Source organism: Acanthopagrus latus, chromosome 11 (genome assembly GCF_904848185.1).
Source record: "Acanthopagrus latus isolate v.2019 chromosome 11, fAcaLat1.1, whole genome shotgun sequence".
Taxonomy (NCBI): Eukaryota; Metazoa; Chordata; class Actinopteri; order Spariformes; family Sparidae; genus Acanthopagrus; species Acanthopagrus latus.
This window is the reverse complement of record NC_051049.1, coordinates 18551508-18570920: the sequence shown is the minus strand read 5'-3', so window position 1 is coordinate 18570920 and position 19413 is coordinate 18551508. Positions and strand designations below refer to the sequence as shown.

At 43.8% G+C, this 19413-nt stretch overlaps 1 long non-coding RNA gene across 1 annotated transcript in view; it reads left to right on the top strand.

Moving 5' to 3' along the window:
* Window positions 1-19413, top strand: part of LOC119028854 — a 29090-nt gene extending 9677 nt beyond the window's left edge. Inside the window, exons 2-4 of the long non-coding RNA XR_005077825.1 lie at window positions 3114-3235; window positions 15540-15664; window positions 19018-19413. This is a non-coding gene — a long non-coding RNA (uncharacterized LOC119028854). The remainder of the gene's footprint in view (window positions 1-3113; window positions 3236-15539; window positions 15665-19017) is intronic.

Here is a 19413-nt window from a genome sequence, read left to right as displayed (position 1 = left end):
AAGAGTGTAGATAGACACATCAATAGGCTTGTATGTGTGTGTTTAGGGGTGAGGGGAGCAAGTAATTACAGTTTGTGTGTGTGTGCGTGTAATTGAGTTTACCTGGATTTGGGGTGAAAGTCTCATCTGACCAACGGAAATGTGTTCTTTGGCGCCTTTTTATACCTGGGATTGCATTGTAGAAGAGGGAGAATAGTTGTGGATATCAAAGCAGTTTCCACCACAGCGTGATTCTGGAGGATATTAAACGCTTTCTAAAATTAGCTGCGCAGCTTCCCACAGCCCAGAGTTCTCAAAAGGTGAGGAAATGATGGAATTTAATTAAATGTTGCTTACATGGACAAAAAAAAAAATCCAAAATTCGAAAACTCCAATGTTGTTCTTTGTTGCATCCCTCTCAGACGCTGTAGAGGTTGCGGGGGGGGGGGGGGGGAGGTTAATACACTGGTAAATAAATCAGTCTATGCAAATCACCTATCAGATGGAGTCTGGTGGTACAAGAAAGCAAATCTTGTGCAGATGATCTCTGTGTGGGCAGGAAGCCTTGGAGGGTTTGCATCATGTCTGCCACGTTCTCCCCGAGGGCATTCTAGCCTCCTTACATGCAGAAACACGCGCGCTCGCACACCCGCGCGCATGCTAGCTACCGTTTTCCCTCACAGCGCGGCAGGAGTCTGTCTTCATCTGTCCTATTGATTGATGAAGCAGGCACAGCGGGGTGTCCGAGAGAGGCAAAAGTCTAGATCAAGGCTGCGAGCTGCATCACTGGCAGTCTCACACACACACGCAATCGCTCGCACACACGCACGCTCACACACTCTTTCACCCCCTCTGTCATGTTCTCGCCGTGTCTGTCACAGCAGACACTGTAGACACAGACAGCCATGACACACAAGCGTACACACATGCACACTGAGAGACATGACACACAGCAGTGCTGACACACACGCGTCCTCATAGCTCATAAATACACCGTATCACACTCACACACACACACACACAGAATGATTTAGTGTAGCTCGGCTGTGTGTGCGCCTAAGCTGGACAGGCATTTTTCTCCAAACATAATGTTTGTAGATTAGTTGGGGTTAATGATCCGATTGCCTCGGAGCTGCCACGGCGTCTGTGTGTGTGTGTGTGTGTTTGTGTGTGTGAGTGAGTGTTTGTGCACATGTGAGTTTTTGGCTGAGCTTCTCTACAGTGCCGTCTCCCTCATTTCCAAATGAGACATGCCCCAGGCACCATTACAAGGGCAGCATTTATGCTATTAGGGATCTGGGTTCGCCGCGCTAGCAGCAGCACCAGAACGAAGCGGCTAAAATTATGTCTTGACTAACCTCACTGGGCAGGTCTGGTGTTTTCTTTGCATAAATGAGAAATTACAAGTTGTGTACTCGAAGGCTATTTTTGCTAAATCGCCTGCTGGAATATCACGCACATTATTTCTGAGCCATGTCAATGTAAAAGCCAAAGAAATAGATTTTCTTTTTGCTTTTTTTGTTGTTTTTTTGTGTTTGTTCTTTCAGAGCAGAAAATAAAAATCCAGAGTCAGGCGGCTTTTTTTCCCCCCCCCTCCTTCTTTACTTTGGTGTTTTAAAATTAGCTTCCAAGTCCAAACCAGAAATAGTCGTCCGCAAACAACTTTTCTTCAACTCTCAGTCAACTGGAGTCGGTGGGTTCAGTGAGGGTGTAGCCACCTCCCCACTCTCCACAAACACGCTCTGAGAAGCCCCTCTCATGTAATGCTGAATGGACAGAAACGCACAGGAGAGAAAGAGCGCTTGAAAAAGATTGACTATAAGACCCCTACCCTTTTTTTTCCCCTCCTCCTCCTCCTCCTACATATTTTTCTCCAATCTCTCCCTCCCTCCGTCCTTCATTCCCTCCCTTCCTTTCCTCCTCGCGCGTTCCTGTCGAGGCATGCCTCCGTCCCCGCCAACCAGCATCGTCCGGGGCAGGGCGAGGGGGCAAGAGGAGCGAGAGAGAGAAGGAGGGGGGGAGGGAGGGGTGCAAACAAAGGAGCACTGTTGCTGCCTCGCTGGGGTTTTGGGGAGGGTCGACACCAGGCTGGAGGAAGAAGTGGGGGGGGGGGGAGGCGTGCAGACGGGGCGAGAGTGTGACTGAGAAGGTTTATCATTAAGAATAGAGATTAAAATGAATGGGAGGGGAGCGGGGGTGTCTGCTCTTTTCACAGTAATAAAGAGGACAAGCAGTGCCAGTCATTTTTTCACACGCAACCACCAGACACACACACACGCAGTTTGCAATGCTGCAGTTTGTGTGAGTGAGTGCGAGAGATAGGAGGAGGGTTGGGGACGGTTCATTGTTTCCTGGCCATTGTACAATATTTGCTTAACCCTCGTGCTTTATCGGTGCAGCTGTATGCTACAAATGAGATGGGCGAAGAGTGTGTGTGTGTGTGCGTGTGATGGTGGCTGTCACAGCTGTTAGCAATTTCATCAGTGTACTGTACGACACCCCCTACACACACACACACAAACGTTGTCAATTGACAAAGCAGCGTGGCCACGATAAATTCATTCACCGAACAGCACAATTACACATCAACGTAGTCGCTGCAAACAAAAACTGAACAATGAAACGGAGGCGGTAACAAAGCCAACGCAAGCATGCAAACTGTAAATGGCAATCATGGCGCCATATAGGAACATGATGATTGTCTTTGCCACTCTCTTCCATTCAGTGCTCGCTGACCCAAACTTGAACTTTCTGCAGTCAATCAAACACTGGTTTCTGTCTGTACGGTGTATAAGAAAAAAAAAAAAAAAAAAACCAGTTACTCAACCCCTGTGATGAATACAACACAACAAAACATATCTTTACTTTGACTTCCATGTAAGCCCCGGTTTCTGTAGGTCATGAACCGCACCAGTTGTAATCTCTGTGCCTATCTTTCTCGCGCAATCTTTCTACACGCTGAGTAAAGAGAGTGTGCTTTTGGCGGCGATAACTGGAATACCACGAGGCCCGACTCCACGGACCGTTTTTATTTATTTTTCTGGATGTAGGGTTGCTGGTTGCGATATCTCCATTCCACTCTAAAACAGTTTCTTAATGGATCGTTTCCCCTTTCTGTCCTTTTCCTGTTTCAGGTCATGGCAGCTGGCACGAGATGAAGAAACAGTGCGAGCGCTCGCAGCGTTAGCCTTCGCTGCGGAGGGAAGGAAGGCGAGCAGAATGCAACGAGGAAAAAGACGAGAGTGATGAAAGAGAGGTAAGAGAACTCAGTTCGCCCCGGGGTTATACATAGTATTGTGTGTGTGTCTCTCTATCCTCTGTTCTCCTTCCACCTGATTGCCTGATTCAGCTGTGTACCTGGGGTGGGTTTGGTGTCTGCATGCATGTGTGTGTCTGTGTTTGTTTTTGTGTCCCTGGCCTCGAGCCACAGCCGCCAGGTGAAGAGCGACCGCCATGACTGACTCACCTGCTTCAACCCCCAACTCCCCTATTGTTTTTATCTCTCCATTGTTTTCTCTTTTTTCCACCCACATTCATTTCTGTGTGCTGAAGAGGAGCCCATCAGCAATTCTCCTTTCCATGTGTTGATACATTTCTGCATTGACATGATACGGTAACTTGGAAATTCAGAAATTGTCGTGACTCATCAATGGATGGCCTCTTTGGTCAAGTATTGGCTTGATGTTATACACACTCAATCAAGTTAGATTTTAGTTAGTTGCAATGTGTTAGAATTGGCCACTTCTCAAATTCATCCTCAAAAAAAAATTAGAGGGCAGCATATCACCACTAACAGCTGGTAGCTGCTGTTAGCGACTTAGCTTGCTAACCAGCTAGCCTCGGCCTTTACCGGCCCAGAGTGCTTCAACAGTCAGAATCTGCTGCTCGGCTAGTGAGCTAACTTAAATAGATATCTGTATTATTATGGTTATTACTTCCAATTTTGGTAATAGTTTTAGTTAATTCTAGAATGTTTTCCACAAAAACCATACATGTTGCACTTTTAAATGAAATATTCAGGTGTTTTAGACATTTGATTCTGAGTTCATGAAGCATTTTATATAGTTTCCTTTTATATTGAACAAGCAATATGCATCACGTTGCATTAGGAATAATTCAAACAATTTTAAATTCCCCTGAAGAAACGGAAAAGAAAATACTAAGTGTTTATATTTCATGTGTTTGTTGGTCATGAATGTTGTATACGTGTCCAAAAAGTAAACAAAGACGTGTTGTTATATAGAAGTATCTTCATCACTCTTTATCCCAGCCATTAATCTGTATCGCACTTGTGTTATCGCAGATGTTTAGTCAGTTCCTGTTGTGTGCCTGAACACAGAGAATCTGCTTCGTGTTGTGAAGATCTTGTGATTCTCTCCAGCATCCGTTAAAATTTAAAACAGTCCCCACCATTTCAGGGATGCAGGGAGTCAAAAATAAAACATTACCTTGGAGAGCGGCATAGCCAAAAGGCAAAACACAGGAGTGAAACTGGGAAAAGAGCCACCTTATTGTCTTTACTGTGTCTGAACAGTTCCCAGAGTGAGCAGTCTCTCAGAGAGTCTCTCTATCTCTGTGTGCGACTGAAAGCGGCAGTAAATCATTTTGTGCCGTGCAGGCATGGCCGCCGCACACAGATAGGGGGATGGTTTAAGAGGGGAGGCAGGGAGAGGAAAAGAAAATGCTGTTTTTCTCAGTTTCTTGTCATCCTCCCTTCTGATGAGCCTCTCCCCCAACCTCCACCTTCCACCCGGAGGTTACAGCAGCGGCGGTGTGATTTTATTTTCTCAGACGATCCAGCGCACCTCATCCCTGCTTCCCCCCACTGAGTGTTCCATCAGATAAGGTCCTTTATATTGTATCGTGATTGTTGTCATTATTATATTTTAGGCTCCATCAGTGATAACTCCATATAGGTTCAATTACATCAAATGAACGCTGGCTACTTTTCCATTATACGACATAATAGTTGCTGCCTCTCTGTCCTTTCCCATCGCTCTCTGTCCGGCTCTCTTAACAATGCGAGCTATATCTCGCAGTGACTTTGCAGAAGACGGAACAAACACAATCCAGTTTATTTCTGTTCATTTCAGTTCAGCTCAGCTTATTTCACATCAACCCAGGTCCAGTCAAACTCGATTCCCTCCTCTGGCCCTTCACGTCTTTGCGCTCTCTCTCGCTTACTTTCGGTCTGCCCGAGCCGTGCCATCTTCTCACATTTTCTCACTCCCATTACTTCTGTCTCTCTCGAGCGACCGCAGATTCGTAGTCGCCTCGCATTCACCTATTTTTGCGCACGTCCAACTCGTCTTTGTCTTTATTTACACCCTAACCCATCACTGCCTTTCTTTCTTCCATTTGTGCTGGATTGTTAGTTTCCCCCCCTGTTGCTGCACGGCCCAGTCTTCCTGCCAGCCCCAAGCACCAACGAGACAGGCGTTCAAGATTTTCTTTTTTAAAAGACAGCAAAGAGAAATGATGGTCCTGTCAATGATAATTGTTTTTAACAACTTCAACCTCAAATTTTAAAATCTCTTGTCCAAATCACCATTTTATATATTTATTTATTCATTTAATGGAAGTGATTTTGAACTAGTTTGAGGGAGAAAATGCCTTCTCCTTCTTTCATCATTCTTTTGACGGATCGACCGACTGGGAGTCACACGTTGCACAGCTACACACAACCCCATTGTTTTCGGAACTGGTCAAATGATGCAAGCGTAGTCTGGGGAGGAAAGAAAGGAAAAAGGTGGAGGATGTTGTAAGCAAGTATCCAGACATGCCACTGCTCTTTCTTCTCCCCCCCTTTTTTTTTCCTCTCAAGGGTGTCTGTCCTCTGCTCCAGTGGAAGAAGGTCTTTCAGGAGCAGCCGAGTCTGTCTAAGCTGGCTTTAAAAAAAAGCTGCAGGACTCGAGGAGCGCCGCGGCTCTCATTCGGTGTCCATTTGTAAATGCGGAGGTGGGGCTGCGAGGCCGAAGCCACCGCTTGTCACACGGTTTCATATTTCAGAAAACGCATATGGGAAAATGACGGGCAAGTGAGTCACTTCGTCATGTCATATTGATTCACAGCAGGGCCGGGGGACAGAGCGAGTAATTGTTATTTTCACGCTCGCGCAAAATAAACTGGCAAATGAAGGACGATGGTTTTACAATGGCGAGTGGGGGGGATACTCCGTTGGGGGACCTGCGTATAAGCCTGATGGACAAGTGTTGAAAATGGTCATGTTTGTGTCCGCACAAAGGAAAGCGTCGAAGCTCTGAGTGCTCCTCCATCAAAGACTTTTCCCCCCTTAGCGAAGACACCCATCAACCACCGGAGGATTAAAGATTAGAACGGGAGACTTTATTGAGTTTGAAAGGCAGAGCGGCTTCAAAATGGTCGGTTGGTTGGATGGGTGGATGCAGGATTGATGGGCATGAGGGGGAAGAAATGGAATAATTAGGACAGAGAAAGAAGGTTGTGGGCAGAGACGATTTCAAAGAAAGTGGGAATCAACACGAACTGAAAGGGCTGTTGGTGGGGAAGGTTTTCAAAATGAGCGTGAGAGCATCGTCTATGAGAGAGAACCAAAAAGGAGAGAGAGATACTGTAGAAGTAAAGGGGGGGCGGTGAGGGCCAATAGAGTGATGTCTCTAATGTCTTTATAAGGCCATAAAATACTGCACTTCCTGGCCTCTCTCTAATTGCTGCGAGGGATGGGATGGGGGGGGGGGGCTCCACTCTACCTGCCTTCTAAATGAGGCTTCTAAATCCTCACTGTTTGGCCTTGGGGGCTTTCTTTTGGATTGCTACGCCAGCAAACATGGATGCAGAAGAAAAGGGAGAGCAGCTAAGGAACATTTGAATCTTCTTCATTGTTCTTTTCCTTGAGATTAAAGTTGAGCAGTTGAGATAAACGCAAGGAAAGTCGAGGAGAGTTCTGGGGGGGAAAGTTCTGCACTCTAACGATCTCCTCGGAGTTAGCTCGGCAGAAAAGAAAGGTGGATGCAGAGCGTCGGAAAGGGGGGGAATGAGAGGAGAATTCAAAAGACGGAGCGCTAAGAGTAAAAATCTAATGTACTTTAGGCTGTTCCTGACAATTACTACTCGAAAATAAGGCTGAGAAAGAACACACAGAAGTAAAGAGCAGGGGGAGAGAAGTGAGAGAAGGTTTTTATTGACTCAGCGGGAAACGACCGTAGAAATGGCTATGCTTCCCAGAGGAGCTGTATGCTGAACTCTTCAAAATGTGAAAAGTAATGCTCGCCATCATTGGAAAAGAAAACATTTTCATTTCATAAAGTGCTTGTCTAAGGGACCCTGCCCCAACCTCTAACCCTCGAGTGAGCAGAGTAGCTAAACTGAGCCTTCAGAGGCAGAGAGAAGCTTCTTTTTTTTCCTTCTTCTTACGGACTCATTCTAAACTGTGCCCTAAAATCCTGCAGATGCACTTGAATGAATGCAGAGCCATTCATATCAGTGTGTGTGTGTTTGGAAATCAGACGGCATCAATTTGAGAACGGTGACACTTTTGTGAAATGTTTGCGAGCACAAATCATAGAAGATAGCAGATGATAAAGTCCCCTGCCAAAATAAAAGCCTTTAACTGTATCCAGGTATTTTATATTTAGGCCAACCAGACGTCCAAAGATGTGATGGATGTGTCTGTGGGCAGGACGGGAGAATTAGATGTCTCACAGACAAAACAAAAAAAAAAACCACAATGTTATCTCTTCCATCTTTTAATATTTAATGACATCGTTTTTCAGATGCTCTGACAGGAATGACAAAAACACTGATAGTCACAAGTAATGCGCGTTTAGATCATTTTCGATAACATGGAGTACTGTCGCCATCACTCCCACACTTAATAGTTTCCCCCTCTCATCCACTCACCCTATACAGTACGCTGTACGTTCGATAAGAACGGGGCTGTCGGGCATTACGATTTTGTTTTCCAGAAAATTCCAGTGTTCGTTTCTGCCTTTTGTCACCGAGTTCACGAGACGCGCGTCTAACTTTTGCTTATTTTGATGGTGGCGGTATGGGGTTGCATTGTGCCTCAACTTGCCACGCTACAGGAGCTGCATAACAGTTTTATCAGTGGGTGAGAGAATGAAAAGGAGTCAAAGGCAGCCCCCTAAGCTTTCCATAATGCGTCCCGCGAGGAGACAAAGGCCCGCATTCACTGCTGGGTGTCGATAAGACCTATCATTAGTCTGCCATTGGAGGTATTACCAACACACAAGCACACTCGTATACACACACACACACATACGCAGAGTGCAGTACTTATTCCTGTAGCCGTTCTCCTTTTTCCACATACACAGGCATAAATATTCGTGTGCGTGCCAGAGGAGTGAAAGAGGCAGCCAGGCTCGACTTGAATCGAATGAAGGCAGAGGAGTGGACCCCCCGCCGCTTTCCCATCACAGCAGAATTCACTCAGCTGCACATGGCCGGGGCGTCCACGCTCAGCTGTACGCCGCGCGTTTCCATATATATGGCTGAGACGAGCTTATGATTAAGAATACACAGAACCCTGAAATTTGTTTATATGCTCCTCTGTTGGTCCTTTTACACTGAAGAATATTTAGATTAGATTGATGGTGGAGTATTCTCATACAACTACGTCATGTATCCAGATGACCGATGGCTTTAACTACGTATGCCTGATATATATCCGACTGATATGAATATCTGGATAATTCCTGATCAACTATAGACATGGGCTGATATGAAAATGTTACGTCACGATTACCCTGTCCAACATTAAACTGATTCTCGATGAATATTCTATAAACTCCTTTTAAAATGGACTAAAACATGCTGGAGGCAGTTTATCCTTACATTTAGTTAGGAAACGAATATTTCCAATGCATCACCTATAGGAGACATCCTTTTTTTGTGATAAACAAACAAAGAATAAATACATTATCCTAAATGATAAAGTCCTACTGCAGATAACACAGAGAGCACAGATGAAGGATAAATGAATGGTGGTAACCTTGTCTCCCTGTCAAATCTGTAACATTCCCGCACATCTGATCCAACTTGCTTCATGGGGGCTGCGATGTCCAAGCCGTGGTGACAGGCTTGTACAATTCAGATTTTGTCCGAGGAAGACGGCACAATTGCAGTTTGCAATTTATGTTCTACAAGGGGTTTAGAGAGGAGGGGGAAAACATTTTAACAACAGATTTATTATAATCATCTATCTTTGCTGACAACATCTTCACCCTTCTAATCCTCAGGTGTGCATAAACTACGGGTTAGGAACTTTTAAATACCACGTTGTGATATAATTGCTTATCTTATCCATGTTGGCCATGAGAAGCAGGTAATGAAAAAAATCTATATTGAGCATCCCTAGCTTTCCAACCTGTGTTAGTGTTAAACTAGACTTATTTTACTTTCTACCTTAAAATGATCTCTCCGCTTGCTTTAAGAAGTTTTGCAGCACTAAGTCTTTTGTGCAGTAAAACACAACAGCACAATTGACAAATCCACATGTGGTTGACTGCGGTTAAAAGGTTGAAGCTGGCTGCCAGCCGTCCTGGTGATGGAACTCCTCGTTTACAGTAATAATACCAATGTCTCAGAATTAATGTGGTATTGACTTATTGATGATAAAACGCAACACAGACTACATTCACTTAACAAGACAGGAGTAAAATGAGGTGCAGGAGGAGGAGGAGGATGGTTGGGTTTCCTTTCTAGTGCTTGTGTGTTTGTGTGTACACTCGGGAGGACGGCGGCACTGCTGTCTAGGTCCTAAGTAGATGATGGACCGTGGCTCGTATTCCCATTCCCTCTCATTAGCCCAGCCCCCTGAGAATATATGAGGTTACTTACCTTCCCTTTGCTCCAAGTTCCCGGCCAAACGGCAAGTGTCGGCTGAGGGTCATTAGCCTCGCCGCTTGGAACAAATGGCCTTCGATAGCATCTCAGCTAGAATACAACAGCAGCGGATTAACCCCTTGATCCTTGGAGGACAGGAATATTGAAAACATCAGGAAGAAAGGAGTGGACAGGGGTGATGGCCATCTTTAAAAAAAAACAAAAAAAAACCCTGTCTTTAATGTGCTCCTTCGTGCTTGTGTTCGTTTGTTTTGTTTTTGTTTTTTTTTTTGCTGGAGATTTGAAGAGTCCTCCTTTTTTTGGGGGCCTTGGAATCTCATTGCGCTTCAGCTAAACATCACAGTTGTTTGGCTGAAAACAAATACCGCAGAGAGAGAAGTGGGCAGAGGATCAAAGCCAGAGGAGGATTTGTCTGGCAGATAGTCGCTGGGGTCCTGCCTGCATAGACTCTCTCTCTCTCTCTCTCTCTCTCTCTCTCTCTCTCTCTCTCTCTCTCTCTTTCTCGCTCTCTCGCTCTCTGTCTTTACACCACCAGGTTGCCCCCTCACACTGCCAGATTGAAAATTATAGATCATGAAAAAGAACAGTGCAGTCACAACAACCTCCTCCCTGGAGCAGACGCCTCCTTATTACAAAGTGTGTGTGTGTGTGTGTGTGTGCATGCACGCGTCGACTTGTCTTTCTTTTTCTTTCATCTAAGCGCGCAGGTTTTGATACCATCGGTATTTCATCCCATGTCTTTTGATACGGTAAACAATTTGCCACTTGATTTTAACATCCTGTAGATTCTGTTATCAAAAGACACTCCGCAGGAACTGTTAAAGTCTGGGATCATTTACAAGTTGCAGGGATTGGGGGGGCGGTGTTATCTGACATGAAAACAATATAAAAATCAGATATTCTGTCTCTACCTCAGTGAAAATAAGCCCTCGCAGGGCTGAAAAGGTTTATTCCATCTAAGGTCAATGTGTTCACCAAAGCGTTCTTTCCATAAGGCCTCGGTGAGGTTTGTGGCCTGTTGGTGGAGGGTGGGGGGGGGGATTGCTCAGATGTCTGTTTTGGGCAGGAAGACACGCCCAGAGGATGGATATAATTAAGACTAGTGACTCGTTTTTTTTTTTTTGTGAGAGAGGAGGGTGTTTGGGTAACTGCTCTGGGTGGTCTAGCGCTACATGTCTGTACTCATTTTATTACAAACAGGAACAATATGGTAAGAACACAGACGTATCCTGACAAAGCGCAAAGATGAGTGTGTGTGTGTGTGTGTGTGTGTGTGTGTGTTTGGTGCACTCAGACATAAAGAAACAAGAACAGCCATGTCACTTGTTTCCTGGTCTGTTGATCGTTTGGGCATGGCGCAGCATATTTTTAGAAGTGAAAAAATGGCAGCTCTGATCAAAGGAGCTGGTAGACATACCTGACATTCATAGCGTTGCGCTTACAAATGATTATTTTACTTCATGCCGTCTGCATTTCATCCCAGAACCAACTTCAGCAACTTTTTTGCATCGGGGCCATTTATCTGGAGGCCTTGATCTAAGCATCCTAAGGATTCATGCCGTTCTTTATTCAAACACTGAAGTGACGCCATGTTGGCCAGATAATATATATATTATATATACTGTACAGTATATACACAAGTTTACCATTAAGACTCTCTACTTTATATATTTTTTTTTCATTTTGCGCTAAGAGCACAACCAAATTTCTGCAAACCACAGATATGTAAAAATGTGTATATCTCATATGTAAAAGCTGCTGATATGTAGTTGTTTTTTTGTTTGTTTTTTTTTTGTCAAATTTAAAGTAAGTGTAAGACAAATGTCCAGATGTCATGTTTAAAATATCTAGTTTTGTTGCCCCAAAGTCAGCTGCGCGACACTCATTGAAAATACAATCATTTTTGTCAAGGGCTCCATTCCCTCAATCACGCCAAAGATTATATGATACATAGTGTACACATGTTGATGTGATAGCCTTCCAATGAACCGTACAAATTTAACATACCTGTGGTTTGCAGGAACACACAGTGCCAAACCTTCGTACTATAAAACTTGTAGAAAGGGTTTTTCCCTTGAGAGCGGACATCTCTTAGTCTAACGAGTATCTTTTATATTTCGATCCTGGGTGGCCCACGGGAAGTTCCAACTCTTAACTGTTGTAATGTTTGTGTTGTTACTTACCCACTGAGCCATGCAAGAGCAAAGCAAAAGCTCTTTATTAATTACTACGAGGTGGGTGTGTGTGCTTGACCCTGCAGCCTCTCTCCGTCAACTGGGTCGCCAGAAATAAGGTTTGTCTCTTTGAGTCAGTCCAAGAGTGAGACACGTCAAACCGGTTTACGCACAGTTTCTTCACTGACACATTTGGAAACACAGCGTAACTTATACGAGGCCTCCTTTTTGGCTTTGTGAAAAAAAAGAGAGAGAGAGAGAGAGAAAACACAAACTGCAGCTCCAGTCGATCCCACAACAAGGGCTTTCCAAAGCGCCCAATCCTGATTAATAGCATCTTCTCGTTAACACATAAACACCCCGTGTACCATCAAACCCTCAAACGTCCGTTAATTTGCAACTTCTTCTTCTTTTTTTTTTTTCCCATTCGCGTGAATTGGCTCATTTAGCAGGCAGCGAGAACACAGATCTTTATTGTTGCATTTTGTTTTGATGGGGGCCTAAACACGTAGGTGGTCGCAAAGTTGCTGTGGGTTTTTTTTTTTTCTTTTTTTCACATACTGAGCAGCACATGGATCTGTTAATGAGAGTGTAAATTGGTGACTCCGTGCCGGGACCCTAATGACGGAGGTGCCCTCTGTGGTCTTGGCAAGTCTGCTAACTGGAGCAGAGACCGAAGAGCTGGGATGGGAGCGAGGGAGAGACGGAACAATGTGAGAGAGATGAAGAGGTGGGAGAGGAATGCTGGTTTAAAAAAACAAAAAAAAAACCAAAAAACATAGCGACTGTAAGAAGGAACATACCATAGAAAGGGACACATTAGCTCAGTCAGACACAAATAGTAAATTACATGTATATTCAAGGCGATTGAAAAGAGAAAGAGACGAGGGAGGCATTTCTTAGCTGGCATGAAAGGTTTAATTTTTCCTTCGGCCGTGGTGAGCAGCTTTCCTGTGCTGCCCCGATTCACTGTATTCAACATCAAAGTGAAGTATGAACAATTGAGGCAATTTTTCTTCTGGCCAAGGTCAATCATTGTTCTCTCTCTGTGAATGTAGATCCGGCTGAAAGGAACCATATTTCAGTGGCAAGTCTATTTTAGCGAGTCACCTTTCAACAACCTTTTGGCACCATTTTTTCACTCTTTTTGTGTGCGTTTTCATTTGCGACTGGGTTTTTTTTTTCAGATTGCACGTGTAATTTCTAGGAAATTTCAGGTCCATTTATTACAGCTGTGGTGTTATTTTCTTAGCATGGCTTTCATTGGGGGCTGTGTCTAGACTGCTCTGAATGAAACATAGTATGTAATATGAAAGGAAAAAACGGATTTATACGAACGCAAAAGATCTCTGCTACATATAAGAAAACGTGAAGGTTGAAGTTGGCCGTAGATTCTGCACGCAAATTCACAGTTTACGATCGGGGATCTGTTCCAGGATCAAATTAAAGATACAAAGCTCCAGTTCTTTTGTTTACACAAACTAAAAATGGAACTGGTTAGGACATACATAGCAAGCTTAAACACAGCCCGTTAAGATTTGTGGATGTCTTTAGCGAGAAAGTCTTGTGCGTGCCAAAATTTCAACTTATGACCACTCACAGGAGTTTTTATTCAGCCAAAGGCGTAAAAAGGTCTCTGAGGGACTTTTTAAAACTAGCAAAAAAAAAAACCTTTAATTCAGGCAAAATGGCTTAGAAAACATTGATGATTACGTCTTCCACGGGAACTTTAATATGCTTATTGACCACAAATGAGCCTGCAGCTCTCACAGTACACAGCGTGTCTCATTATTAATCACAATGGGAGACCAAAAGGCATTCAAATCAAAGAGAACATCAGGGGATGCAGAGATTAACCATAATGGAAAAACTGTGATGGGATCCGAAATTGCAACTAATACCACTACTCCTACCAACACTTACTATTACTAATAAGAATATGTGTAGAATGTTTTTCCCCTTGAAATATCAGATAATGTTGTACAGTTTCCACCCATCTAATTTACATGCTTTTCTCATGTTTCGTTTTTGTACCGCAAATTAGCTTTACACAGCATTTTGATTTTCCAAAAGCCCTAAAAGTGATCTACAAAAAAAAACAGAATTATTATCACCATGAACAATTCATACCACCTTTCACTTGAGAGCAAGAAACGATGAGGCGATTCTTCTGTCAGTCAGATAGCCATCGAAGTATTTGCAGGTATTGTAATGCTAATTTAACAGCCAGGAAAATTGCAAATGTTCAATATTTTCTGACATTTTAAAAAACAAACAATTGATTGATTAACCTAGAAAACAATTGTCAGATGAATCTGTAATGAAAAAGTTGTTTAGTTCACTGTTTTCCTCCTTTTTTATGCTCTGGCAGAGCAGTTAGTGATTTAAATAGCAGACTTTGTTCACATGGACCGTGTTGTTTCCCACATTGACATCAGAATGATGCCTTTAATTTGACATCCAAGCCTTGAGTTGCTTCACTAGGGCAGATATATGTATATACATACAGGCATAGGCACGTGTGTAGGAAGGCCATGAGTAAAAACAAAAGAACTGAAACCATAACATAGAACTCTAGTAATCTGATAAAATACAACATTAAATACAGTTACAGATCTCATAAACACATACATGTCTCGTTGAAAAGGAGCAGATGAAAAAAAAAAATGTTGGTTAGCTAATGATGATCTCTCTTCAAACAAATTAAATTATGTATAAGCTGAATACCAGGAAGGCTGCATTAGTTGCCCCCCTCGCTACATCTCCAGGTTGTACTGCCTTTTTATTATTTTTTTTTTATCCCCCCCTTTTCCATCTGGTCAACTTAAGAAGCAACGCTCAGAAATTCTTTTTGATAATTCATTCTGTCTCAGCGCACATCACTAGCAGCCTCATCACGCCGCGGGTATGTCAGACGCCCGGCCGTATATAATGCATTCCAGTCGGTGCCGTCATTATCCCGACATTCTTCATTGTGTTCGGGGCGCCACATAAAAGCACATCAGTGGCGATCCGGCTTTATTAGAAGAGACACAACAGCCATCGCGACACTGCGCCTGTTTATCTGAACGCAAAGTGGCTTCAAAGGCTGATTCCATATGTTTGTGTTAGCGGGGCTCTCGGTCATGAGCCATCACGTTTCTTCTTCTTCTTCTTCTTCTTCTTCTTCTTCTTCTTGTTCTTAAAACTTCTTTAAACCTCCTAGCTTGTGTCCAGACTTCTTTCTTTTTTAAGATGGATCATGCGTTAACGTACACACACACGGCAGCTCCTCGTCATTGTTTGTCAAGACCACCCAGAGTGTATATTGGGGTTGTGAGCGGGCTTGTTGTACATATATAATCATGTGTGAGTTCTTTTTGGGGGGGTGAAGTGCAGACTTATTACAGCTAATACTGTTACACACATCAGTCAGTGCTGCTGAATAATTTAAGTGCACCTCACGGTGCGTGTTTGTGTGTGACATTTTAATAACACGGTTTACCAAACAACACCTGAATTTATCCTGCGCTTTCTTCTCCTCTCTGTTTGTTTTCTGCCCAGGTCCAGACACGAAGGAGGCATGTGCGCGCGCACACACACATGCATCGGCACCTAGAGTCTGTCTGCGGTCTACCACCAGCCTGCCCCACACACACACACGCACACACACGCATCGGCCTGTTACGGTAAGAATCAGAGAGACCACCGAGTTGGGGGGGGATAATAATGGTGTGAATGTGAGAAAACAAACTCATTATCTTCTGCTGGGTTTCTTCTCTGGGTGATTTTAAAGACAAATTGACTACTTGTGTACCAAAATGCTTTAAATTCGGTGATTAAAAAAAATAAATGGCAACACATTTAACAACGCATGATACACTCCGCAAAGTAGTTTCTTCAATAGGCTATTAAAAGAATGTCTTATTTTGTCATATTTGGATGGACCATTTTGGAGTAAATCCTAAATTACGCATTTTTATAAGGAGTAATTGAAAGTGTCTTCGGTCATGCATGCCATGTGTGGTGTGTGTGTGTGTGTGTGTGTGTGTGCGTGCCCTTTTTTCTTTCTTTGTTTTTCCATCAGTCAAAACCAATCTCCACAAGTCGAGTTTTAACAGCCACGCCACATATCCCACAAGCCCCCATATCCAACCCCCCCTCACCCACCACGTGCCCCTCCCAGGCTTCCCAGCATCCTGCTTCGCCCTCCATCCAAAAAAACATGCGTGCTGAAATTACAGTGTGTGAGGCGGCATTGTGGGAAACCCTTCCCCTCCCTCTTAGCCGCCATATTTGCCCTCCTTGGCCCTCTTTATCTTTTTCTCATTCCGCTACCGTTTCGCGATGGAGCCAGGCAGGGTTTACTTTATTTTGATGCTCATTAAACAGCTGCCTGTGTTAATTTGCATCAGCAGTTACAGTGACTTGAGTTCAGACTGAGGTGAACCAGCCATTAATGCACTTATAAATAAGATCGGTCTCTTCGTATTGATGTATTTTTTTTATTTTTTTTATTTTTGGCCTTCACAAATTACATTTAGGATGGTAGTTAATCCTTTCATGATTAGTGAACGTCCTTGTTTGTGTTTTATGAACTGCTTCGAACACAATAGGTCATGAGTAAACTGAATATGATTAATTAGCATTGATCTGTCCCTAATATTTCCAGATTATCAAAAACAGACGTTAACACTGGAGCCTGACCTGTTTTTGAGGGTGATGCCAACATAAGACGGTAAAAAATGGATTGTATTGGCCAAGAAACATACCATACATTTTATTGTTTAACATGACATAAAGTAGATCATGCATTTTTTTTTCTGCAGAATAATCTCTCTGATAAAAAAAGATTCCATATCACACATATCAGACAACGTATACGCTGATACTGATATCTGCGATAACCGATACACTGGCCAGGCTCCACTGACTGACATGGGTTTTATGCACATGTTGATCTATTTTTCATCACTGAAAAAACATCATTTCCAGGTGCAAACCTGAAGTTTCCAATGATAGAATAGTTGTTCCACTATTGGGTTATCATTGATCCAACAATGATTCAGTGTTTGTCTGCTAAGGTAAGAGAAACTTAATAAATGGAAGGGTCAGACATAAAGATCTATAGTGGATTATATTTCAGGATATTAAATATATTTTTCATTGATGGTATCCCAATTTTAGATTTTTCAGGGTCCAATCTTCTGTTTATGGTGATATCTCAATATATGATCCGTATATTGTCTCCATCTTTGACAAATACAAACCTATCAACACCTGGGCTTATCCCATATTTTTAGCCTTTTTTACCATTTTAATGAGTTTGGCTACCATTTCTAATGCATATAAAACAGTAGTATATTGGTTTTTTGCAGGCATATGCCTATAAGTTCCTTCCCCAAAGTGACATTGACTTTGGTAGCAGTCCTTAGCAGCGGTTGCCAGAAAAGACCAAAGACTTCCATCTGCAAAGGCTTAAACAGAAAATCCAATGGAGAGAATTCTGCGAAGATATTGCAGCGCGGCACCGCAAAATAAATAAACGTATAAATGAAGGAGGAATATTCTCGGATTTGCCGCTTGCACGAAAAGCTACTTAAAGCTGAAAGCAGCCCCGTCCTCTTGGTTTTCTACCTTCAGGTTAACTGACAGCGCCGCCCTCGCAGCAACCCTGTTACTAACCAGCTGTAATGACACACTCCATCAGTCGGGCTTTGCCTGCGCGGGGCTAGCTTGGTTAACAGCCGGCCGAGGTGTGGTCGAGGGCGTGTGTGTGCGTGTGTGCCGGCTATTAAAGCGCTTGAGAATCAGAGAGGAAAGGAGTCGCGCTGCTAATGGATGTGTTTCTATTGATGTTCCCATTTAGCAGCACACTGTAAACGATAGGGCAATGATTGTGTGGAAGACGGAAGGAGGTGGAGGAGGAGTGGAGAGCGGTTTGGCTGGGCGATGATAATGACAAGGAAGGTTATTATTTGGCACCCTGCGGAGTCTCTCTCTGCTTTGCGTGTGTGTGTGTGTGTGAGAGAGAGAGAGAGAGAGAGAGAGAGAGAGAGAGAGAGAGAGAGATGCATTCTTCCTCCAGCTCTCTCGCTCCTCTCTCATCCTGCCTATTGGCTATTATTCTCTTCTCGCTTTTTTTTTCTCCCCTAGTCCACTCCTCTCTCACGACATTACTCACTGCTGCTAGTCTCCATCCGACTCCATTCCTCTTCCCTCAATGGCCGTCGCTTTTACTCCAAAAAGTCCAGTGCAGACATCTTTTCTAAAGCCGCAGAAAGAGAAGTCAAACGCAGGATAATGCGGCGAAATAGTGTCTTGTTATAAAATTTTGAGGGGTAGCAGGTTGCCCTTGAAATATTGATTTACTCACCAGAAAGATTTTTTTTTTCTTTTTTTATATTCCCAGCGGTGTGTGCGTGTGCGTGTATGCCTGTGCCCTGTCAGTTCCAATCAGTATGTGTGTGATGAATATGAATACGGTCAGCCTGCCGGCAGGTTTGGCAGGAGACCACCTCCAGCTGGACTCAGACCCCTACTCAAGTGTGTCTGTGTGTGTTTTGTGAGCGAGGCTGAACACGTCAGACTGCATCTGTCAGCGCCGTGACAACCTGAGGATGAAACAACGGGAAAAATATACAACTTAATGCACCGCTTGACACAAATTTTTCTACAATCGAACCCCCTCGTTCTTACCGAGTTTAGATGCGCAAAGATCCTCTGCGGAGTGCCATGTATTGAATTTAGATGTTTGGAACAGGTTTTGCTAGTTCTGCTAAGTGCTTGCAAATGTTAGGAGGTTTTATGTCCTTGTTTCAGTGCACGCACAATCCTGCCCTCCTAACTTCCTTTCCTCCAATTACTGTAATCAGCCCCATTCTTTCCAGTCCCTGTGTGTGTGTGAGTGTGAGTGCGTGTGCGTTCATGCTAACTGCACACTGTTTGCTAGAAGGTTAACACTGTTTAAATTTGTAAATATCTTGTCAGTGTATTAAAAGTCCCGTCTATTCTCTCTGTGTCTGTGCGTCTGTAATCGCAGGGCAGAAGATAAAGAGGGAGACGCCATTCCAGCTGTGAGGAATTGGAAGGAGTCGACACACACACACACACACACACACACACACACACACACACACACACACACACACACACACACACTCTCACACACAAACACACACACACAGCCGGAGGCGTGTGAGCAGGTGAGCATTAAGTCAGGCAGCTAAACAGATCACGTCGCGGTATGATATCTGCAGACAGGCAGACAGAGGAGGCCGGTCTGTACCTGCAGGCAGAGAGCAACAACTCACAGCACCCTCGCCAGGAATTTCCTCCCCCTCCTGAGAGAGAGGGAGAGGGAGAGGGAGGGGGAGGGGGGTGCATAAAGTGGGGTTTCCGCAGAAGTGTTTTCATGTAAACCGAAAACTATAATGGC